General features: G+C 51.6%; 4 non-coding genes across 4 annotated transcripts; 1 reads left to right on the top strand and 3 right to left on the bottom strand.

Moving 5' to 3' along the window:
• Positions 1-241: 241 nt before the first annotated feature.
• TRNAS-GCU lies at positions 242-323 on the bottom strand. Its single transcript has one exon. It is a non-coding gene; the product is annotated as a tRNA-Ser (tRNA).
• Positions 324-6,340: 6,017 nt separating this feature from the next.
• On the bottom strand, positions 6,341-6,412 carry TRNAC-GCA. Its single transcript has one exon. It is a non-coding gene; the product is annotated as a tRNA-Cys (tRNA).
• Positions 6,413-10,231: 3,819 nt separating this feature from the next.
• TRNAI-UAU lies at positions 10,232-10,325 on the bottom strand. The gene is made up of 2 exons: positions 10,288-10,325; positions 10,232-10,267 (listed from the first exon to the last, which is right to left on the bottom strand). It is a non-coding gene; the product is annotated as a tRNA-Ile (tRNA).
• A 991-nt stretch (positions 10,326-11,316) lies between these two features.
• On the top strand, positions 11,317-11,410 carry TRNAI-UAU. The gene is made up of 2 exons: positions 11,317-11,354; positions 11,375-11,410. It is a non-coding gene; the product is annotated as a tRNA-Ile (tRNA).
• Positions 11,411-24,205: the final 12,795 nt, after the last annotated feature.

Genomic DNA, 24,205 nt, shown 5'->3' with positions numbered 1-24,205 from the left:
GTCCCAGGGTGTTTGGGGGACAAGATGAGGATGTTCCCTTTTGAGATAAAAACTAAGAAATACAGCACTAGAGAATTATTTTTTTTTAGAAATATTGGGTTTTGGACATTTTATTTAAAGCAGGGGGGGGTCTGAGTTTCTGAGAAGGTTTTTGTTTGCAAGAAGCACCATTGTTTGATCTGTCATTGTACCAAAGGGGGAGAAGGTTTTCTATAAAGGATAGGTGAAGACTAAATGCATCTAATGAGGATGGGATTCAAACCCATGCGTGCAAAGCACAATAGAGTAGCAGTCCATCACCTTAGCCACTCGGCCACCTCATCATAACTGTTAAAAAAAGGACAGGAGGAGAAATCTAAGGTCAGCAGAGAGAGGGCCAATAAGGCATTTTTAAATACTAAGCGGAAGCAGGGGCTGAATGAGCTCCCCCCTCACATCTAGTGAGGAGCTGGGGGAAAGACTTCAGGAACAGACCGTGTTTGCACAGACACACCTACTCTGCCTAGCTATGCAGCATGATGGGGCCACTTTCCCAAAATGACCAGTTTTGGCTGGTGGTGGGTTACAAATCAGTTTAGGATTGAGTGGAATGAAATGTTATTATCCTTCCTGCATGAGTGAAGGACAGCAGAACATATAAGTTGGTCCTGATGGAGGGGTAGGTGGGTGAGGAATAGCTTTCATTGGCCTTCATAGAAGTGATTGAGAACGTCACCCTAAAACAGTGGTCCCCAAACATTTTACACTGTGCCCTCTTATCCAGTTGGGGGAGGGCAAAACCAGAGCTTTAGGGATTCTGCCCTGGGTGGTGGGGCTCAGACTTTTGGCTTCAGCCCCAGGCCCCAACAAGTCTAATGCCAGCCTTGGTGACCCCATTAAAACAGGGTTATGACCCACTTTGGGGTCCTGACTCACAGTTTGAGAACCACTGCTCTATGCTAAAGGGAGAGAGTTTTCCTGTGGGTGTAGTTAATCCACTTCCCAAAGAGGTGGCAGCTATGTCAGTGGGAGAAGCTATATCGGTGGGTGTGCAAGCTGTGGTGTTTACCACATTTAAGAAGTTTAATCAAACCCCATTTTTAAAACCACCTGTGGTCTGGGAATGGCAAAGGACCTCAATGAAGCAGGGTTTGTCCTTCAAAGTCCTGGAGATCATGAGTCCATACTCCTTTGGTCATGGTGGTATAGCTCAGTGGTAGACTGCTTAATAGCAGATCAAGTGGTCCTTGATTCAAGCTCCACTGTTCTCTTATAACCTTCTTTCTTTTTTTAAAAAAAAGGAAAACATTTTCATTTCCATTCTCCATTATGTTCAGGAGCTCCGCTATACGGGGGTCCTTGATATGAATGTAAACACTCAACATTTCACTGTCCAAATGCATAAATACCTAGCAAAGCTGTCCATCAGCTGAAATCAGTTCCAATCCTCTAAGTGTCAATTTATGTTTTCATCAATTAAACAAAGGTATCATATGAATGTACATTTGCAGATCCCTCTTCTCCAGGAGCTGTGCTGTGCAGAAGAACAAGAACCACATCCAGCTGCAGTTCAGGAGTCTGATAACCAAAGAGCCAATAAATGTTCTGAGGGCTGGAGAAAAATGCCTTCTAGTGAGCTATTGAACAAGCTCAACCTGTTTAGCTTATCAAAAGAAGATTGAAAGGTGACTTAATTGAAGTGTTGAAGGGCCTTAATGGAGAGAAAAGATTGGGTATGAAAGGGCTCTTGAATCTAGCAGAGAAAGGCATAACAAGACCCAGTGGCTGGAAGGTGAAAAAAGACAAATTCATATTACAAATAGGACGCAAATATTCAACAGCGAGGATGATTCACCACAGGAAGAAACTACCAAGGAAAGTGATGGATTCATCATCTCCTGATGTCATTTAATGAAGACTAGATGCCTTTCTGGAATGTGTTTGCCCCAAAAGTAGCTATTGTGTCATACAGGAGGCCTGTATGTGATTTGAACCCATGCATGCAGAGCACAATGGATTAGCAGTCTATCACCTTAGCCACTCGGCCACCTCATCTGAGCTGTTAGAAAATGGACAGGAGGAGAAATCTAAGGCCAGCAGAGCTAGGGACAATAAGGAGTTTTTAACTACTAAGCGGAAGCAGGGGCTGAATGAGCTCCCCCCTCACATCTAGTGAGGAGCTGGGGGAAAGACTTCAGGAACAGACCGTGTTTGCACAGACACAACTAGTCTGCCTAGCTATGCAGCATGATGGGGCCGCTTTCCCAAAATGACCAGTTTCGGCTGGTGGTGGGTTACAAATCACTTTAGGAGTGAATAGAATGAAATGTTATTATCCTTCCTTCATGAGTGAAGGGCAGCATAACATACCTAGACTGTCCTGATGGACGGGTGGGTGGGTGAGGAATAGCTTTTATTGGACTTCATAGAAATGATTGAGAACATCATCCTAAACCAGTGGTCCCCAAACATTTCACTCTGTGCCCTCTTAACCATGGCTGTGGCCCTCGGAAGTCACAGTTGAGAACATGGACTGGGAGTGGGGCTGTTGCTTGCAGGGGAGAGGGGTGCAGACAGGGGTAAGGGGGTCGAGGCCGAGCTGGGAGCCAGAGCCCCAGGCTGAGGGTGGGGTTGGGGAAGAGCTGGGGCAGAGTGGGGCTGAGTGCTGCTCCCTCCATGGGGGCTGGCTCAGGCCCTGAGGTGCCCCCATGAATGTTCCTCTGTGTCCCCCTAGGAGTCATGCCCCACATTTTGGGGACCACTGACCCCTACTCACTAATCAGCGGCTAGTGATGCCAAAGCCCAGGGAAAGGGAGAACAAGTGTGGGGCCCCCAGCACTGGAGCCATGTGAAGGGGCTGCAGGAGCGGGGCAATGGCTGGTGGCCCAGGGAGTTAAGGGCAAAGGGGGCACAGCAGGGGCAGGAGTTAGGGGTGAAGGAGGTGCAAGGGTTGGGAGTGCAGGAGCTAGCGGTAAAGGGGGAGTGGGGATCGTCCAGGGGCAATGGGGAAGTGCCAAAGTACAAGCTTTGCCCAGGGCACCATTTTCCCTAATGCTGGTCTGAGCAAATAATTGGAAATGACCCTTCAGTGAGACCAGAACCATCGTGTAGAAAAGCCCCTTTGTTAAGTGGTGGTGGCTGAGGGCTTAGGGAGATGGGTTAGAAAACAACAGGCATCTTTCTGTGGAGGTTTGATTCTTGCCTGCTAGGCCAGGCTGGTGTGTGTGGTGTTTCCATGGCTGTACTTTCAGTGTCTGATCTGCCACAGGGAGCCAAGTCTAGACATATTCAGAGGCTCTATGCCAGGGTTTCTCAAACTTCCTTTCACTGCATCCCCCTTCTGCCAAAAAAAAAACTTACTACAGGGCCCTGGAAAGAGGGACCAAGCCCCTCCACACTGGGCAGAGGCAGGGGAAACAAAGCCTGAGCCCTGCCCCAGTTAGGGGAGGGCAAAACCAGAGCTTGAGGGATTCAGCCCTGGGTGGTGGGGCTCAGACTTTTGGCTTCAGCCCCAGGCACCAACAAGTCTAATGCCAGCCCTGGCGACCCCATTTAATCAGAGTCACATCCCACTTTGGGGTCCTGACCCACAGTTTGAGAACCACTGCTCTATGCTGAGGGGAGAGAGTTTTCCTGTGGGTGTAGGTAAGCCACTTTGCAAGAGGTGGCAGCTATGTCAGTGGGAGAAGCTATATCGGTGGGTGTGCAAGCTGTGGTGTTTGCCACATTTAAGAAGTTTAATCAAACCCCATTTTTAAAACCACCTGTGGTCTGGGAATGGCAAAGGACCTCAATGAAGCAGGGTTTGTCCTTCTCAGGTCATTGTGGCTGTATAGCTCAGTGGTAGAGTGCTTAACTGCAGCTTAAGTGATCCTCAAGTGGTCAGATTAGATGCTCTAATCATCTCTTCTGGCCATAAAGTTGACTACTTTCTGAAAAACTGAGTGTAGCATTGGGAGCAGCGTCTGATGTTTTCCTGTCTAGCCGGCTTGCTGCCTAGAACGAACGCTCCTTGAGTGGGGTGATCCACAGGGAGTAGCTCAAACCTCCAAAGTGCCTGGCTAGGCGCAGGACATTAGCACAGCAAGGGAGGGGTGTGGCAGTGACATCACAAAGATTTTTTGCAGGACCTCAGACTATTGGTCAAAGGTGGTGGGGAGGTGGTGACCTCACAGAGAGATGCTGACATCAGCCAGGCAGGACAGGGGCGAGGGGCCAGGGAAACCTCAGAGACCCCTGTGGCTTTGCTTCAGCAAGTCTCCTTCTCCAGGTCTCTCTTTGAGGACTGAGAGAGTATTCGGGTTCACGGACGTGAGTGCCAGGAGGAACCTCTTTCGAGTTTTCTCCTTCCCTTTTAGTGATTTTACTAGAAAACAGCCGTCCCTGTTTAGAAGGTAAGAGCCTCCTCGAGGTCTGAAACCTTTTCGGTCTGATCCATCTGGTGACAGTTGAATTCTAGGCATGGAAAACACGAGCTTAAGGAGGCAGAATTTTATTTCACACTTGGGATTTTGTTCCATAGAATCAGTGGGGACATTAGGGTTTGTCCTTTTTGTTTCACCTTTTCCTCCATCCATCCCTCCCTCCTTTCTCTTCATCTCTTGCTTCTTTTGTCCTTTCTCCTGTTCCCCTCCCAACACCAGGAGCAAGGTGTGTGTGTGTGTGTGTGTGTGTTGCGGGGGAGTGCTCGGCAGCTCCCACTCTGGGAGGTCCACCCAGAAATGTGGGGCTGAAATAGTGCTTGGGCAGTGATCCCCACCGGTGACCTGGGCCATCCTTTGGGCTCTCTGGTGAGAACCCTCAGCCTCCCGTCCTGTCTCTACCCTGATTGGCTGAGCAGGGGGTTATTGACAGGGAGGAGACTCAGGTCCTTGTTGTTCTCTTTTAAGACCAAGTAAATAAGTCATAACCAGTTCTATGTTTGATGAATTTTGCTGCTTCTCTGCATTAATGGTCTCTGAGCAGTTCATGATTCTCTCTAACATTGCAGTTCTCCTCAAATACTTGCTGAATAATTACTGTGCACTGTTGTTGGTCTGGAGCTCATCTGAGAGCACTTTATTCATGTCATTCAACGTCTGAAATTCAAGATCTGATGGTTAGTTTGAAAATCAGGGCTCTTGTGTCCTACTCCCAACTCTTCCACTGACTGGCTGTGTGACCTAAGACAAGTCAATTCTCCTTTCTCAGCCTTAGCTTCTCCCTCTTTCAAGTAGGGATACTAATGATCCGCTCCTACCAGGGCCGGCTCCAGGCCCCAACATGCCAAGCACATGCTTTGGGCGGCATGCCGCAGGGGGCGCTCCACTGGTTGGTGGGAGGGTGGCAGGTGGCTCCAGTGGACCTCCCGCAGGCGTGCCTGCGGATGCTCCACCGGAGCCGCGGGACCAGCGGGCACTCCGCAGGCACGTCTGCAGGAGGTCCACCAGAGCTATGGGAACGGCGACCGCCAGAGCGCCCCCCGTGGAGTGCTGCCATGCTTGGGGCGGCGAAATTCCTAGAGCCACCCCTGGCTCCTACCTACCTCACGGTAGGTGGAGGCAGGGCTGGCTCTAGGTTTTTTGCCTCCCCAAGCAAAAAAAATTTTGTCTGCCCCCCCCATCTCCTTGCTGCCTGAGCCCTGGGCTCTCCCCTCCCCACACCTGCACCCCCTGCCTCCCCAGCTCTGGGTCTCCCACCACTCGCACCCCCCTGCTGCCCCAGCCCTGGGCTCTACCCCCTGACCCTCACATCCCTGCCAAGCCAGCCCTGGGCTCTCCCCCACACACATCCTGTGCTGCCCCAGCTCTCGACTCTCTCCTTCCCCCCTACCAGTGCTCCCCCACCCACACCTGCCCTGCTGCCCCAGCCCTGGGCTCCTCCCCCCACTTGCACCCTCCTTCCGCCCCAGCCCTGGGTCACTGGTAACTTGCTCCTAGTTTAGTAGAATAGAAAAAAGAGAGGATTGAATGTGTAACAGGGAATTTGGTAAATCTTGGTTATTTTAGTTTTGCAACAGGCTCCTGTCCACCCCCAGTAGAGTTTTCAGTCCCAATGGCAACTTACTTACCAAATGTAACACAGACTAGTCCATGCCTCCCAAGTGGACGTGGTTCTTGTTCTTCTGCACATTGTAGCCCATGGAGGCCAAGGACCTGCAAATGTGTCTTCATGTGCCTTTGTTTCATTGATGAAAACATAAACTAGACACTTAGAGGACTGGAACTGATTTCATTGGAGGGACATGTTTGCTAGGTTTTTACGCATTTGCACAGGAAAGTGGTGAGTGTTCTCATTCATTTCAGGCCTTGCTAGTCAGTGCAGCTCTTGAACATAATGGAAATAGATATGCAACTATTTTTGTTGAAGTGCCAGGTTTTTAAGGGGGCACTTAGATTTGAACCAAGGAGCACTTGATTTGCAGTCAAACACTCTACCACTGAGCTATACCCCCTGACAGTTACATTGGCAATGGCAGTGATCTTAAGGATCTTGAAACCTGAGCATGGCGTTCGTTTCTTCCACACCAGTATTGCTGTCTGTGCATCCCGGAGCTATGGGGTGAGTGGGGAAGGCCCACAACTAGCTTGTCAGTATCAGCAAAGGAGCAGCCGACATCAGGACCAACGAGACGTGCTGGTGGCCCATTAAGAAGAATCCACTCTCCCAGAGACTTCTCGGCAAGGGCAGGGTACACAATGGGGGCTACCTACCCGCCACATCCCAGCAAGGGTCTTTCTAGTCCCACTTTAGTGTTACCCAATTTCTAATCAGTCTTTGGCCCAGATTCCCTCCCTGAGCAGCACCAGCACATACCTGGGCCCCCTGCTAGTGTTAAATCTGCCTTGAGCTGGGACCCAGCTTGGCAAAGAGCCTGCAGCCCCCTCTGTGCTGGGGAGTGAGAGCAGCCCTGGCACTGGGCAGGGCAGCCCTGAGGGAATGACCCCAATGTGCCCGTGAGGCCCTGATCCAGAACCTCTGCCAGGCAGCTTGTGCTGCTCGGGCGTCTCTAGTCTCCAGCGAGGATTCAAAGCTTCTCTGCTCCAGGGGAACCCCTGGGGGAGGGAGGCAGGGCTCCTGCAGGATAAATCTTCCTGCCGGCAGAGCTCCGGTCCCCTCCTCCTGGGCACAGGGCGTTGCACACGGCACCCACCACACGCACACACCCCTTTGTGAGGAGAATCAGCTCTGGGATATTGGGGTCAAACCCTTCCCACCTCGTCCCTGCAAACCTTCTCCTGGCTTCAGTGAGGGAATGGGGGCGTGAGGGGCTAGTGCGGTAACAGCAGCAGCGTGGCCGTGGGGCTCGGCCGGTGGCTGGGGCCAGTCGCCTGAGCATGAACCCAGCCGACCCCAGGAGATGGACCCGGGTCACCAGCCCAACCCACCACGCGGCTGCTGCCGCTGCCCCGTTAGTGCGCGAGCTCCCACAGACCACGCTGGGGAGAGCCCCCAGCTGCAGGGGAGACGCCCCTGAGTGCCTGGCAGGGCCCAGCTCCTGGCTGACCTGCACTGCTGGGGGTCAGGGGGCTGGGTGACAGGGGGGCGTTGGCTCTGGGGTGGGACTGTCACTTCCCCCCCTGCCAAGCCAACAGGATCACAGCAAATGAAACCAGCTCGGCCGGCAGGGGAAGAGTTCAGTCCAGGTCCTGGTGCATTCTGGGAGCAGGGGCGGTGCAGAGAAAGGGCAGATACGGGGCAGCTCTGAACACTCCGCGCAGAACTGCCTGTCCTGTCCGGCAGCCCCTGGTACAGGGGGCTTTTCGCCATAGTTTTAATCAGGCCAATAAATTGAAACAAACCCCTGTTAAATCATTGCTCAGCCCGAGTCCTTCACCCACATTCCTTAGGGCATTGGGTGTTTCATGTCCTGCCTCCATTTCACACAGAGACACAATTTCCTTTGCACAGATCCATGAACAGCAAAACCTCCCTGTGTCTCTGGTCTGAGCCAGGGCATTCGATTCCAGTGAACCCTTCTCTCCTGCAATGCGATGGTCAGACAGAGGGGATGTGGCACCTGCATCCCTGCCAGGGAGATATTGGCTCGGCTCTTTCTTTCTGCTGCTGTTGTTAGTCCACGAAACATCAAGGGTGGAATGCAATGCTGAGTTCATGCACCAGCCCCCTGAAAAAATTTCAGTGCCCCAGAGAAATCCTGCCACCTGCTATTGGAACGATGTGCTGGAGATTTGAATGGGAAAGGGACTGTCTGAATTGTCAGAGTGGGGCATGAACAACAATCTACAGCAATATCATTAACACAAACACACTCTCATCCTGCTCCAGCTGGAAGGGAAATGGGCAGGAATTCTCGCTGTTCACCTAAGGACACACTTACACTCATGCGCAGCCATGAGTGTCCTGGGGAAGCTGGTCTGAGCAAACAATTTGAAGTGACAATTCAGTGAGAACTGAATTATCGTGTAGTGAAACAATTGTATATCAAGTAGTTGTGGCTGAACGGTTAAGGCGATGGACTCGAAATCCTTTGGGGTTGCCCCGTGTAGGTTCAAATCCTGTCAACTATGCAAGCACTGCACTGTTGTTATGATTACTCTAGTTTTAGTGCCTGAGCATCCACAGTGCAAACTGGAGCTAAATCTAGTTTCACTCTGTCTACACTTAAAATGCTGCTGTGGCACCTGCTATAGCACTCTGGAGTAGACAGTCAGTGGAGAGGTTTTCCCATCCCTGTAAGAGCTGCATTGACAGAACAATTCTTCCTTTTCTTTAGCACTATCTAACCAGGGCTTAGGTCACTGTAACTATATGGGTGGAGCGGGGGTTTCACACCCTGAGAGACGTCGCTCTGCCAGTGAAGTGCCCAGCGTACACCAGCCCTTAGATCCCTCTTGGTATTTCAATGCAGGCACTGACCTGTGAGAGGAAAACATCAGCTCACAAACACAGAGACTGAATTCCCCACATTTAATCTCGCTGCACTTTCCAGAAAGTCACAAAATTCAATTCTTTCTTGCTAGGAGAGAGAAAAAATAAGTGACACTAAGTTTTTGTCTTGGTTAAATAAAATTAAGTGTTTAATTAATATAGTAAAAAATCTGTCCTGATTCCTCTAACTAACACCACAGCGTGAAATAGGAACAGAGACAAAGCTTGTCAGTGATGACTAATTTCGCAAATGATCTTCCCATTATTAATTTCCACGCTGCCCCCATTGGAGGTCTGGGCATCTCCAATGTCATTGCTCTGCATTCACCTTCCCCTTAGAATTGTTATCGGACATTCGCTTTCCTCTGCAGCGTGGGGCACGGGGTCATTTGCTGGAGGATTCCCTGCACCTTGAGGTCTTTAAGCCACGATTTGAGGACTTCAATAACTCAGACATAGGTTAGGGGTTTGTTACAGGAGTGGGTGGGTGAGATTCTGTGGCCTGTGTTGTGCAGGAGGTCAGACTAGATGATCATAATGGTCCATTCTGACCTTAAGTCTATGAATCTATTCCCAAATTTGGAAAATTGTGCAGTTCAGAATGTGAATAGTGACCCCGGCTCCTTCCTGCACCTGCTCTACATTGCTTCACAGCAGCTTCTCCACCTGCAGAGTCACTCCAGCATGGCAGTGCAGCCGCCCAGGGTTCAGCAGGGGCCCCTGGCAAGGACAGTGGGTGCAGCTAACAGCCCGGTGTGCCTGGCAGTGAGGCAGCTATAAAAAAGCAACACCCCCTCCCAGAAGTACAGAGACTGAATTCCCCAACTTTAACATCATGACCCCCAAAGTTGAGGAGATAGTTATTAACCTCCCAAAAATATACTAAAGATCCCTCAACATAACACCTGAAGGTGAAATATGAACAGAGACAAACCTTGTCAGCAAAGGCTCATTTCCCAAACGATCCTCAAAATGTTACTAATTCCCACCCCTCCTCCACAGGAGCTCTGTGCAGTGTAACTGTTCTGCAGGCAGCTTCCCATTAAATGCTGTTGTGGGACATTCCCAGACCTGGAAATGTACCAACGACAGAATTTGAAAAGCAAACCTGGCTCCCCGCACCAGGCGGGATTTGAGTGTTTTGTCCCTGTCACTTAGTCTTTGTCAATAGTACAGACGCCAGGGGCAGGCTCTGCTTGAGGGATCCTGGCACAGGGGTTGGGGGAGAGAAAGGATTGTAGATTCTCACCTGTGCTCTGGAGAGGAGGTAATAAGTGAAGGGTCATTATTAACTTTTCCCCTTCTCAGTGTCCCAGGGCTGGAATTCTACATTCCACAGGAGCAAATGAGGGGGTGATGCCATTTGGTTAATGAAAACCAGGGCTCCAGGTGAGGTTTGAACTCACAACCTCAGCATAGCTTCTCTTAGCACTGCCCTATAAGTACTGTGCACTAACCAATTGCGCCACTGGAGCATCTTTTACTTAGCATTTTCTGAGACTCCCTAGTTTGTACTCGATGGGGTGGATCCTTCTTAAGGGTTCCAGGCCCCATTTGACACCCTCACTGCACCTCACTCACAGCTGCTGCCCTGGGTCAATGAAAACCCAGAGTTCACCTCTCACCTCCCGGGGGGAAAGCCCCTTTCTCCTTCCGCTGTCTGGCCACATTGCCGGCCACTTGCCGTTCCCCCCCGTCACCGCTCTGCTGGCCACCCTCTCTGCTCTGGGACGTCTTGTGGTCCCATCAGGAGCGGAACAGGCTCCCTAAAAGCAGGGCCGCCCAGAGGATTCGGGGGCCGGGGGCAAAGCGGGGGAGCGGACATAAAAAAGGCGCCACCCGCTGCGGCGCTTGTACTCACTGGGCGGCGTCCGAGTCTTCAGTGGCAGCGGGTCCTTCACTCGCTCCGCATCTTCGGCAGCACTGAAGGACCCGCTGCGGAAGTGCATCCGAAGACCCGGACCGCTGCCGGGTGAGTAAAAATTAAAAAGGCGCCTCTAGCCAGGGAAGGGATTCTCGGCCAGGGCTTGCGGGGCCCCTGCGGGGTCGGGGCCTCAGACAAATTGCCCCACTTGTTCCCCCCTGTTCAGGCACCCCTGGGGCCCTGCACTTCACACAACTCTCCCTGATTTCAGCTGTTAGTGAGGGAGCCTCACTGCTAGCGCAGACTGGGCAGTTTCTTGCATGAGAGACACAGTCCCAAAGCAGGACTAATGCTTAGAGCTGGTTATCAGTGATTTGAGATCTGTTGGTCTGCAGCAAGACTCTCCATTGAGTCTTAACCAGCTCTGTTATTACACAGGGAAGAACAAAAGGGTGAAATGGGGCCTGGAACCCTTAAGAAGAATCCACCCCACCAAGTACAACACTTGTCGCTACCTGCTGTCAGCCCCACTGAGAATGTTTTGGGGTCACTCCTTGGCTTTATCAGCCTAGGGGGGTCTCAGAGCATTTTAATTAACAGGTGCTCCAGTGGCGCAATTGGTTAGCGCACAGTACTTATAGAGCAGTGCTGAGAGGAGCTATGCTGAGCTTGTGAGTTCAAGCCTCACCTGGAGCACTGGTTTTCTTTGACCACATGGTGTCACCCCCTCATTTGCCCCTGTGGAATGTAGAATTCCAGCCCAGGGGACCCTGAGGAGGGGAGGAGGCAGAAATGCCCCCTTCAATTATTACCTCCTCTCCAGAGCACAGGTCAGAATCTACAATCCTTTCTCCCCCACCAACCCCTATGCCAGGATCCCTCAAGCAGAGCCTGGAGTCCTGCCCCTCCTTGACCTCTGAGCCTGGAGGGAGAGGAGCAAGGAGCCATTGTTAGAGGGCTTTCCCTTCCCCTGCCCACTTCCCTGGCTCTTGTCACACAATCGATAAACAGCAAAAGACCAGAAGTCGGAAGCGCAGACAAAGGGATGTTTACTGGGGTTAGTTTCCCAGCAAGCAGATTCCAAAGCCCTTCACACCAGTCGGGCTTATCTCTATACACCGACAGAGTCTGTTCCCCAGTGTCCCCCTTCCCAGCTCTGACACCGCAGTTCTGAAAGTCTAGGCCTGTGCAGGCAGCCTGAATATCTCTATTCTAACAGCCATCGGCCCCTGTGGAAAAATGATCTATTCAGGGTTGTCCCTAGACATTTTGGTGCCCTACACAGCACCCCCGTCCCCCAGCCCGAGCTGGCAGAGCGGAGCAGGCTGGGGCCAGGTCACTCCACTTCCCGCCACCCGGTGAGTGCTGGATGCGCCTGATCCCGCCTGCCGTCCACCGGGATGTAGCTCAGGGGAAGGCGGGGGGGATGGGGTGGAGCAGGGGTGGGAAGAGGGGGTGGGGGCAGACCGGGGGTGGGGGGCTGTGGGGAAGAGGTGGAGCAGGGGCAGGGGCAGCTTTCCTGGCCGGCTCAGCCAGCCGGGGGATCGAGTTCGCCGCTGGAGCAGTACACAGCTGCGTAGGGCACCAGGAAACTTGGGGCAATTTGGTGCCTCCACATCCCTTAACCAGGCAGTGTCCCTGTAGTGTGGGCTGTCTTCATAGGTCCTTTCTCAATCTTTCTCACCCTCTTGTCTTGAGTCTCCTGTGTCTCTGCTTTCTAAGCACAGACTAACTCTCGCTATTCAGAGGAGGGGAGGCCCATGCCTATGTGTGGCCAGCAGACAGCGACAAAGACCCCTAGCCAGCCTGCTCCCTGCCATGCCAAACACCCACTGAAGGCCACCCACAGACCAGCATGTGGGGCGGCTGCTGATGCTCTGTGGCCAACACCAGAAGATGGTAGGAAAGCAGGGCCAGCCCCACTGGTGGGGCCTCTTACCGTTCCCACTCCACGTGCTCACTTTGGCAGTGGGGCAGGAGATTTTACCCCAAGAGGCTTTTCCCCAGCTGGTGAGAAGCAGAGAAACACCCAGGCTCCCAAGGCGCTAAGTAGCAAACCCCCTCCAGCACAGGGACAGGCGCACACTTGGAAGAAGGAAACTGCTCCACACTCCAGCCTGGGCAGCCACCCAGTTTCTTTGGCAAGTCAGGAACAGCAAAGGCGAGACTGGAAGCACCTGGGGCTCATGCCCCAGCCTTTGTGACACCCAACCCCCAACTCCTTCCCGGGGCTCTAGCTGAAGCCAGAGCATTGGCCTGAGCGGCCAAGAAAAGGGTCCAGCCCTGAAGGGAGCAGGACATTCAGCCCAAAGGTAAAACTGGACAAGCACAACCATGAAGGGACATGAACCCTCAATTGCCTGATCCAGACTCAGATGCCTTATCCATTAAGCCACATGGTCACATATAATTTCTCCACGTACTTCTTTAGAGAAGATGGACACTGTGTTTCTCAGACTCGGGTCATCTACTGAGGGGGGTTGAGACTCTCTGGGCACAAGAAGTCAAGTTCCCAGCGAGATGTGAGACTTAATTCTCTGGAGCCAGGTGCAGGGCTTTGGCAGGGAGGCTCAGGCATGGGGGATTGGGGTGCAGCAGATGGACCGGCTGTCTAGGTACAGAGATTTAGTCACACGAGGCACAGAAGGGAGGCGAAGGAGGAATCCCGCTGATGGTCAGTGGCTGTGCAGAAAAAAGGGTGTTGATTCCCCCATCCTAAATGGGCTGGTTGGCTTGACCCTTCTCCCCTCTGCAGAGCATGGTGGGGCTGCAGCTCATCCCTTGTGGGGCAGGAGGGAACAGGTGCAGGGTGCTGGGCTCCAATGCACCTGGAAGGCAGCTCCAGTGCGGTGGGGAAGGGCAGGGCCTGTGGTTTACATTCTGCGTTGCCTGGTGCTGAGCCACTGCACAATCCCCAGCCACGCCGCACAGCGCACCCTGAGAGGGGGCAGGGGGCCAAGCAGAGTATCCAGCACGAGGGGGGAGAGGATGTGTGGTTCGGGGGAGGAAAGGCCTTGGGCTGCACTGGGGGAGTGCAGAGCAGGGGTGACACCCCAGAAACCTGCAGCAAAGGGATGGACAGGTGGGGTGGGTGGATAGAAGAGGCAGCGAGCCTAAAAGAGGAGTGGGGTCTAGTGGTCAGAGGGGGCTGGGCGCCAGGGACCTCTGGGTTCTATCCCTGGCTCTGGGAGCAGAGGTGGGTCTAGAGGTCATAGCAGGGGGACTGGGAGCCAGGACTCCTGGGTTCCATTGTGGCAGCTGCTTTTTCCTGTGTCTTCCTCCCTACAGATCCCAGCCCAGCCCCCTAGCAGAATCTGACTGGGGGAGGGGGTTGCCCTGCTACTCGTGATTCGAACCCCTCTCACCATAGGTTCTGACATCACGGAATCTTCCCCCTCAAGACAGAAAGTAGGAGCCCCTCCCCGCATGCGGAGGAAGCTAGTGAGTTTCTTGGGGGGTCTCTGGCGGAGGTGACAGCACCCACCAGACACCCACTCATGGTTGCAAGGAGACCCCCCTGCACAGCCCCATGCTATGAGGGGCCAGGGGCGCCCAGCCAGGGTCAGGAGGTGAGATGGGGTTGCAGTGGCAGGAAGGGGGCAGAGCTGGGAGTGGTGCCAGGTCTGGTGCTGGCTTCACGGGGAAAAACCACACTGCTCCCCCGCAACACACACACACACACACACACACACACACAACTCCTGGTCTTGGGAGGGGAACAGGAGAGAGGACAAAAGAAGCAAGAGACAAAGAGAAAGGAGGGAGGGATGGATGGATGGAGGAAAAGGTGAAACAAAAAGGACAAACCCTAATGTCCCCAGTGATTCTAAGGGACAAAATCCCAGGTGCAGAATAAAATTCTGCCTCCTTAAGCTCGTGTTTTCCATGCCTAGAATTCAACTGTCACCAGATGGCTCAGACTGAACAGGTTTCAAACCTCGAGGAGGCTCTTACCTTCTAAACAGGGATGGCTGTTTTCTAGTAAAACAGGAAAACGGAAGGAGAAAAGTCGAAAGAGGTTCCTCCTGGCGCTCACGTCCATGAACCCGAATACTCTCTCAGTCCTCAAAAAGAGACCTCGAGAAGGAGACTTGCTGAAGCAAAGCCACAGGGGTCTCTGAGGTTTCTCTGGCCTCTCGCCCCTGTCCTGCCTGGCTGATGTCAGCATCTCTCTGTGAGGTCACCACCTCCCCACCACCTTTGACCAATAAACTGAGGTTTTGCAAAAGGCCTTTGTGATGTCACTGCCACACCCCTCCCTTGCTGTGCTAATGTCCTGCCCCTGCCCAGGCACTTTGGAGGTTTGAGCTACTCCCTGTGGATCACCCCACTCAAGAAGCGTTCATTCTAGGAAGCAAGCCGGCGAGACAGGAAAACATCAGATGCTGCTCCCAATGCTACACTCAATTTTTCAGAAATTATTCGACTTTATGGCCAGAAGGGACCATTAGAGCATCTAATCTGACCCCCTGCATATCACAGGCCTCCTGTATGACACAAGAGCTACTTTTGGGGCAAACATATTCCAAAAAAGGAATCTAGTCTTCATCAAATGACATCAGGAGATGGAGAATCCACCACTTTCCTTGATAGTTTGTTCCTGTGGTGAGTCATCCTCGCTGGTTAATATTTGTGCCTTAGTTGTAATATGAATTTGTGTCTTTTCACCATCCAGCCATTGGGGCTTGTTATGCCTTTCTCTGCTTTAATACCCAATCTTTTCTCTCGATTAAGGCCCTTCAACACTTCAATGAAGTCACCTTTCAATCTTATTTTGATAAGCTAAACAGGTTGAGCTCTTTCAATAGCTCACTAGAAGGCATTTTTCTCCAGCCCTCAGAACGTTTGGTGGCTGTTTGTTGCCCCAGCTCCAATTTCACAACATCTTTTTCAAATGAGGACACCAAAACTGGAGGCAGTATTCCAGCATCAGTCTCACTGATGCCGTGTCACCTCCTGTGATGTTATTGACATAATCTGTAACTGTATAGATCACCGTTGGGACCACTGTTCTATATTTGCAGCCAATATTATAGAAAGGTTGTCGTGTATGGGGTCTATGGAGAGGTTCTGATTGGGTGATTATAATTATGCTATCTCTAGATGTGTATCATTCTTGTAGTTGACGTTATGAATATACTGTCCATATTTTAAACTTGTGCTCTGCTTCCAGGGAACACCCCAGCCAGACAAGTTGGTGTCAGTTCTGCCTAACCTGCTTGATGGCCCATTAAGGACCATCATCTATACAATCGACCCATTGAGAGAAGCCAGCTATCCCTTGTCACTCAGCAAGGTATGCAGGGACCTGCCTATGGACAGAACTCTAAGGTTTTTCTATGCCTCATGCTGGGTAGAGTGTCCTTGGGAAAAAGAAAGCAAAGACCACTTGGCAAGAGACTATACAAGGCTGATGCCTCTTCTCCATTTTGTCTTCAATCCTGCTTCATACCCCTGGAGGGACTTTGCTACAAACTGAAGCTCTGTACAAAGGACTGAATGGCCCATCCCAGCTGTGGATGGACTCCAGAGACTTGATTTGAACCTGCAGTTTATTCCATCACTGCTACAAGCCTGAACCAAGAATTTTGCCATTACTGTATGTGAAGGGTTAAAATCCATGTGCATTTTATATAACAACCTGGTCTATGGATTGTGCCAGCCCCATGTCGACTCCGCTACCGCTCAGAGCATCACAGTTCAATAGGAGGAATGCTCTGCCCTGAACACCAGACATTCCCCTACTTCCTGGAACAGGGGGGCCTGTCCCCATTGTCCTGTAAACAGCCCCACCATGTAACCCAGAGGTGGCTGCATCTTAGCACCAAGACACCAGTGGTCACTGCTCCAGAGGAGATGGTACATACAGGCCACTGCCCTACGTGGCCACCAGATATCACAGACTGTGCACTGTCTTAGCTGGTCCCACAAGTTACTGCCCCAAGAGGTGAGGTACACACAGGCTACTACTCAAACTGGGCACCTGGGGTCACTGCAGCAATGGTTGGGGGTGATACATGCAGGGCACTGCCGCACATGGCCACCAGGGGGCACTGCTGCAATGGTGGTGGTGGTGGTGTGGGGGGACGATAAACAGGCCACTGCCTGAAGTGGCCACTACCACAATGGTGTGGGGAGAGGGGGAGGGAGATACCAATAGGGCACTGCCACACCAGGGCACCACGGGGAGGTCACTGCTCCAATTAGTAAAGATACACATCGGGTAGTGCCCCAAATGGGGGCCCTACCCCAGAGAGAGAGGGGGCTGGGGAGAGAAGAGGAAATCAAAGGCCACTGCCTCACTTAGCCACCAGGGGTCACTACCTAAATAGGGGGACACACACACAGGGCACTGCCCCACCTGACCAGCAGGGGTCACTGCCCCAATTGGGGGATATACAGAGGGTATTGCCCCACGGGGATGCCAGGGATCAGTGCCTGCCATACCTGGCACAGGGGTAGAGGGGATAGGGTGACCAGATGTCCCGATTTTATAGGGACAGTCCCAATATTCGGGGCTTTTTCTTATGTAGGTGCCTATTACCCTCCACCCCGTCCCGATTCTTCACACTTTCTATCTGGTCACCCTGGGGGGCGGGGGCAGGGAGAGAGGGGGCTACACACAGTGCACTGCCATACTTGGCCATCAGTGCACATCCCTAGTGGGGGAGTGACGCACACCAGGAGCAGGGCTCACTGCCACAAAGGGGTTGGAAGATACCCAGGGCACTGCCTGACACGGCCACCCAGGCACCCTGCCACCTTGGGGGAGGTGAAGAACACACCTCAGGCACTGACTCCTCTGGCTACCAGTGGTCACTGGCCCAATGCAGGGGTTGGGGGGAGTAAATACACACAGGGGACTGCCCCACTGGGACAACACGAGTCACCGAGATGAGAGTGGGATATGCAGAGGGCACTGCCCCAATGGCTGATATACATACAGGGCCCTGCCTCACCTACCCACCAGCGCTCACAGGCGCAATGGCAGTGGTGGGGTCACATAGGGAACTGCCCTCAGTGGCCACCAGGGGGCGCTGCAGCAATGCTGGGGGGGATACAAGCCAGGCATTGCTGCTCCTCGCCACCAGGAGTCACTGCTCCTACAAGAAGGCACCTACAGGACACTCCCGTGCCTGGCCAGCAGGGGTCACTATCACTGGGGAGGGGCTACGGGGAAGCAGAGAAAGAGCAACTAACTGCAGTGGGGAAAATCGTCATCTACAGGGGAGAAAGAATGGACTCCGCTAGTACATCGCACCAACTCCGGCCAGGCTGGAGACCAGCAATTCGGGGCTGGAGCAGCTCCAGCTAGAGGCTGGGCGGATGTCGGATTGTTTTGCATAAGAGTGTGGGAAACTGACATGCAAGTCTCAAGGATGAGGCTCGTTCTTATCTGCTGGGAGGCAATAACAGGATAATAAATTAGAGGGTTGGCCAGGATGTTAAATAGCCAATGAAGTTACAGCTGTGCTTGTCTGTACCTTATTAACCAATTAGCAATTGCTTGATTGCTTGCTTTAAGTGTATAAAGATGTATGCTGGAGAGAAATAAAATGACTTTGCTTTCAATCATATTGATGGTCGAGCTCTGTCCACGCACGCCTGCGCTGCAACAAATGGTGACCCCGACGTGATTCGTATCGAATGAAAGTGTCGGTGGCCTGACCCCGGCGGAGAAGCCCAGAGGCGAACGGCCAGGAGCCTGAGCCCAGAGGCGGGGAGTGCTTATCCGACGTGACTCGTATCGAGTGATGATAGTGTCGGGAGCCTGAGCCCAGAGGCGAACGGCCAGGAGCCTGAGCCCAGAGGCGGGCGGCTGGGAGCCGCGGCGGGGAGTGCTTGGGAAGCCCCCGGACCCCGACGTGATTCGTATCGAATGATGATAGTGTCGGGAGCCTGAGCCCAGAGGCGAGTGGCTGGGAGCCTGAGCCCAGAGGCGGGGAGGAGCTGCGGCGGGGAGTGCCGGAGAAGCCCGCGAGCGTCCGAAAAGAGAGACGCACCTGAGCCCTGAGGAGAGCGGCTATAAGCTGCGGAGGAGAGGGGCGGCTATAAGTCGCGGAGATAAGCGGCGGCTACAAGCCGCGGAGGAGAAGGGCGGCTATAAGCCGCGGTGGATAAGGGCAGAGCAGCTAACGTGAGTACCGCTGTATCAGCTGAAGAAAAGATAACACAGAAGCCTTTGTTGTACATTATGAACCGACAGGGGAAAAGAATCTCCCCTGCTGCACTATCTTACTTATTAAGAAGAGAGGGGGAGTTGTGGAGGCTCCTCCCGACCGGCCTTCGGGCACAGGACGAGGAGGTGCTCCGCTGGAAGCGAGCCCTGGACGGGAAGACGTTGGAGTGCACGGCGCAGGTAGAGGCTCGTGCCGTGGCCCCGGAGGTCGTTCGGACCTACAAGCAAGTAAGTTGTTTTGGCAGGAGCCCGGAGAAGGCTGGCTGGTTTGAGCCTGGGACAGTGCCGGGAAAACCATTATGCTTCTCCGGTATGAGCAGCAATAGCTGACACAGGATTCACAGATTAAAAGAAGCCAAGCAGGGAAGGAAAAGGAACAGTATGAGTTAACTAAGCAAGCTAAAGATAAGACTTGGCGAACAGCCCAGACTAAAGAGAGCGTGACTGGGCCCAAAAAAGTTAATGAGAGCTGCAAAACTCGGCCTGGCATTACCGGAATGTGTCAGATTTCTTTTCTTATGGGTAAAGAAACGCTACAAAAAAGACTGACTGCTTGGACCCATGATTTTTACTGCAGAAAGACCCCTCCACATCAGAAGAATTTTTCTACTGATGATTGGCCTATGTAATTTTTTAGTCCTATTGTGTTTTTGGACAGCATGAAAAAGGGACAAGGTGTCCCTTGGCAGCCCCCATTGTGTTATTTGGAATTTTTTTTTTGTTGTTTTTTGAAAGAAGCAAAATTACTATGGGATGATGTCCTGGTAAATTTCCCCCGTAGAAGCTGAACCATGCCGGTGGTGGAAAACAAGGAAAAACACTTATGTTGTTGATGTTGCCAAAGTCCAGAAATTCCTGATTAAAAAGACATTGAGAACTGACCCTGGTGAAGAAACAAAGAATTACACACTGGCAGGACGAAATTTGTGGGACTTATGTTTGGAACTGTGGTATTAATTGAATTTCGGGGTTTATTCTACAGGCTGCGCCCTGTGTTTTGGATAAATCCTTCAGTATGTATAGCCCACCCTAATTGGATTGTAAATGATATGTCCTTATTTTATTGAGGCTGAGAAAGCATTGCCGTGGGAGCTAGTATGTTTGAATTTTTGAATGGCCAGCTGATGGCCATTCGGAGTGATTTTGAGCACCAGGATAGCCCACTGCCCTTACAAATATATTAGGAGTACCATTTGATTTGGAGTTGTAAAAATATATTTAGACATTGTTTAAGTAAAAGTGTAAATATTTGCAGTGCCCCTCCCCAGCATGTAAACCGGTTGAGTTGGGGGGTGAGGGCTTTTACATATCGAACCCTGCCGGGTTCATGGGGAGGATGAATGTGAAATTATTTACCCCAGCTTTTTAGAGTTTAATTGTTTGTTGTTTTTCAAGTTTGAGAAAACTCAGCCAATGGGTTTGTTGAGTATTCTCAAAGGGGGGAATTGTGGATTGTTTAGGCATAAATTTAGGTAATTTGGGAGAATGGCTTTGAATTTATGTGACCCTAAGAATTTTTATGTAAAGTGTTTTTGTTAGTCTGTTTAGACTTTTTGTTAATTTTGTATTATGTACTGATTATTGGCAGTTGTATGATTGTTTGATATTTGATGTAGCCCCCACGGTGGGAAAGTACAGATAGTTGTTTACAGAAGATACCAGAAAGGTAGGGGCTAGTATGGTTTAGCAAGAGGAAATATGGATCGGGCCCAGGCAGGCACGCAATAGATAGAGAATTTGAAGAGGAAAAAAGGATCGGGCCCAGGCGGCGGGCAACAGACAACAAGCTTGGAATACTGGTTGATAACCTTGAGGGTGTAGTTGATAGAACAGGTAATTAACTACTAGCGAGTAATGTTAGGCAGAGTACAAAGTTAACTCTGTGGTTGCTGGAGGGAATAGCAGTTGAATTTTGTAAAGATGCTAAAGAGAAAAGTTTTTGGTGTTTTTGAAATGTTTGTATATAAATTTAGGCAAAGAAATTAGTTTGCAATTGTTTGGCCATGAATATTTTGTTGTATTAGTTGAAGATTGTATATTGTGCTATGTAATTGTAATTGTATTAGGCTAAGGGCATATAAGTGGTGATGTTTTTTTTTTTTTTAGTGTTTAAAATTAGAAGCTAATAGTAAGAAATTTTAAGCTGTGATTAGCTTTGAATTTTAGGAGTAAGCTAGGAAGCAATTGTATTAATGTAAATGATTTACCTGATGAAGTAATTTTTTTGTTTTGCCTGCTAGCTATATAGGGTTTTGGTATATTTTAAGTAATGATTAATTGCCCAGTAGGGGTAGTTTGTTTTTGTTTTTTAGATATTAAAGAAAATTGGTGTTAGCTGTATAGTATTTAATGTACCATGTAATTATTTATGAATTGCATGGTTATGGATAAGCCTTATAGATTGAGGAAGTATTATTTGGCTTTTAGTTTTGTTTTGTTTAATTGGTTATTGTTATTTTTTTATGTGTTTTTGGAATAGAGGGGAGAATTTCCCTATGCTGCCTTGGTGGAAAATTACAGCTGCGTGATTACGAGAACAGAGGGATGAGATAATGTTGTTATGAGAAAGTAGGGAACTGCCAGAGCGAGGCAAAGGCCAGGTGGCCTAACTGGATCAGATACGGTGCATGGGAAATGGGAAGACAGTAAGCCAGGTGGATTCCGGCGAAGTGGGTCCGGCCTTGGCTGATTTTGGCGCAGAGTGCCATAAATACAATGGCCTTCTGCTTGCTGCCCCATGTTGCTGCAGTGGAAGCCCTTATTGGAAACCTGCTTTGTGGGTGTTTGCATATTGGCAGAACCCTCCTGGCCCCTTGGGCCACTTGCGTTACCTGGAGGAGGGATGTATAGGTAAAAATAGGGCATTGCGGAAGATATTGTTACGGTTTAGTTAGGCAGCTGATGTTTAGATTTGCTTTTAGTTTTGCTGTGTAATAGATTGTAGTAATGTGATGCTATAAGTTGAAAATGTTTTGCTGTGCCTTCCTTTTTTTTTTATTATGAGAAAAGGGGGGAAGTGTCGGATTGTTTTGCATAAGAGTGTGGGAAACTGACATGCAAGTCTCAAGGATGAGGCTCGTTCTTATCTGCTGGGAGGCAATAACAGGATAATAAATTAGAGGGTTGGCCAGGATGTTAAATAGCCAATGAAGTTACAGCTGTGCTTGTCTGTACCTTATTAACCAATTAGCAATTGCTTGATTGCTTGCTTTAAGTGTATAAAGATGTATGCTGGAGAGAAATAAAATGACTTTGCTTTCAATCATATTGATGGTCGAGCTCTGTCCACGCACGCCTGCGCTGCAACAGGCGGAGGCAGGTGACCTCGGTCTCTGTGCTGAGCAGGCTGCTTTGGCAGCGAGGAGGGACAGGGAACCCCCCGGCCAGGGTCTTGCTGCCCAAGGAGGGGGAGATCTGTGGCAGGCTTTGGAGTAGCTGGTTCAGCAGCCGTGAGCCGCACGCTTGTCCCTGCCTGAGCTCTCCAGGAGCACATAACACACAGGTGTGCACTGGATGTAGGCACCAATGTAACGACAGGGCCAGACTCTGCTGAGTGCTGCCTGCGAGAGACAGGGGCAGAGTCAGACGGGGGCAGGAGATGACAGGGCCAGCGGCCATGAGCTGAACCCATCACAAGTCCAGCCTGTGATGTCACCATCCGTCCCTGCAGCTCTCCATCTGTCCCGCTGTCCGTCCAACTCTCAACCCCCCATCCGTCCCCAATGTATGCCACACACCCCCCTTCACCCATCTGCCTCACACACTCATCTATTTCCTCATGCATCCTGCTGTCCCTCTGATTGTCCCTGCAGTGCCCAGCACAAGGAGGCATAGTGGACCCTGAGCGAGGCTTTTGGGTGATGCAGTAATGGAGCTAGCGGGTGATAAGGGGGGTTTTGGGCATCTCTAATCCCAGCTCCACTTCTCCTGTGCCCAAAGCCATGACTGCGAGCCCACCCCTCTGTCTCAGCCCCCACAGCCCCAAAGCCATGACTGGCCACTCACGCTGTGACCCAGTGACAGCAATGAGGTCTCCCTGAAGATAGGGGGTGGGAGGAGCAACCCCCTTATCCTGGCAGGCAGGACACATCCTTCCCAGTATGGCAGAGACCTTGCCCGTGGGCAGATAGACCCAGCTGAGCCCATAGGAGACTGGGGGAGGAGGAGCAGAGGAAGAGGATGAAGGCAACTGAACATGACAGGTGTCCATGAAAGGAGAGAGAGAGAGTTTGAGTGTAAGTTGACCAACACAGAGAGAGAAACCTCGGAGGAAGAAAGAAACTCAGAACAGGGAGTCACCCTCATGGATCCAACTTTCTGCTAGGGAGCACACACCACTCCTGGCCAGAGAGATGATCAGCCCCCGCAAATGGCAACATCATCTCCCTTGAAGCCACAGCTAGTCCAGAAACCCACAGCCAGGTAACGGGACGTCCCTGCCTGGAGCCAGGGGGGCTGTGACCAGAGCCCTCCCCAAACCAGATACTTCTCTCACCGACAGAGACAGCTACTCTCATCCCAGCTGGGCAGGTCTTGCGTGGCATCAACAGGATTCACCCTGTCACTGCTCTCGCTCACTTGCCATCTCACCTCGGGGCTGGACTCCATCCCCGCAACTTCTTTTCCCTCGGTATGAACACAACACAAGAGGAAAAGAAAAAGCAATGGTGGCGAGGCTCCTCTTCTCGCTACTCCCGCACCCCAGGGCTCCGGCTTCAACCCTCCTCCCATTCTGCCATCACAGCTACAATCAGAAATCTGAGCCCGGGGCTCACACCTGGTTGTCTCCCCAATCCTTGGCGCTGTCCAGCATGTCTCCCTCCACAGAAGTCACCTGGCCTCGTCTTAGACTCCATCTTCCTATTGCTCTTCTCCTTCCCAGAGCTCCTGCTCTGCTCCTCAGACCTGTCTGTGCTCAGCTCTGCAGGCAGAGGGGAAGGGGCATGATGGGAACACACATGCCCCATTGCAGACACCACACAGCATCCACAGGGCTACCAAACCACGTCACCTTTGGCCAAAAACCACCCCCCACCCCGAGGGAGCAAAAAGCCTTTGTGAGCTCAGCACACACAAGCCAGGAAAAGATTAACACCCACACCCAGCCCAGCCAAAGTGGGAGCTTCCCCCACTTCCCGGCCACAGGTCCACGGGGCTCATGGATGGAGGAGTTTGGTGGGCTGTGGGGGCCCCTGAAGAACTAGCTCAGCGTGTGAATGAGTGACTGGGATGTATGTGGGGGCCGGACTGTGGGTTGGGGTGTCCAGGGGGACCCAAGGGAAGGGACTAGGGGGATTAGGGATAGAGGAGGG

The sequence above is a fragment of the Mauremys mutica genome, unplaced genomic scaffold, assembly GCF_020497125.1.
Source record: "Mauremys mutica isolate MM-2020 ecotype Southern unplaced genomic scaffold, ASM2049712v1 000750F_np12_subseq_52377:182968_obj, whole genome shotgun sequence".
NCBI lineage: Eukaryota > Metazoa > Chordata > Testudines > Geoemydidae > Mauremys > Mauremys mutica.
The sequence above is the reverse complement of the archived record's forward strand: the minus strand, read 5'-3'. Positions and strand labels throughout refer to the sequence as shown.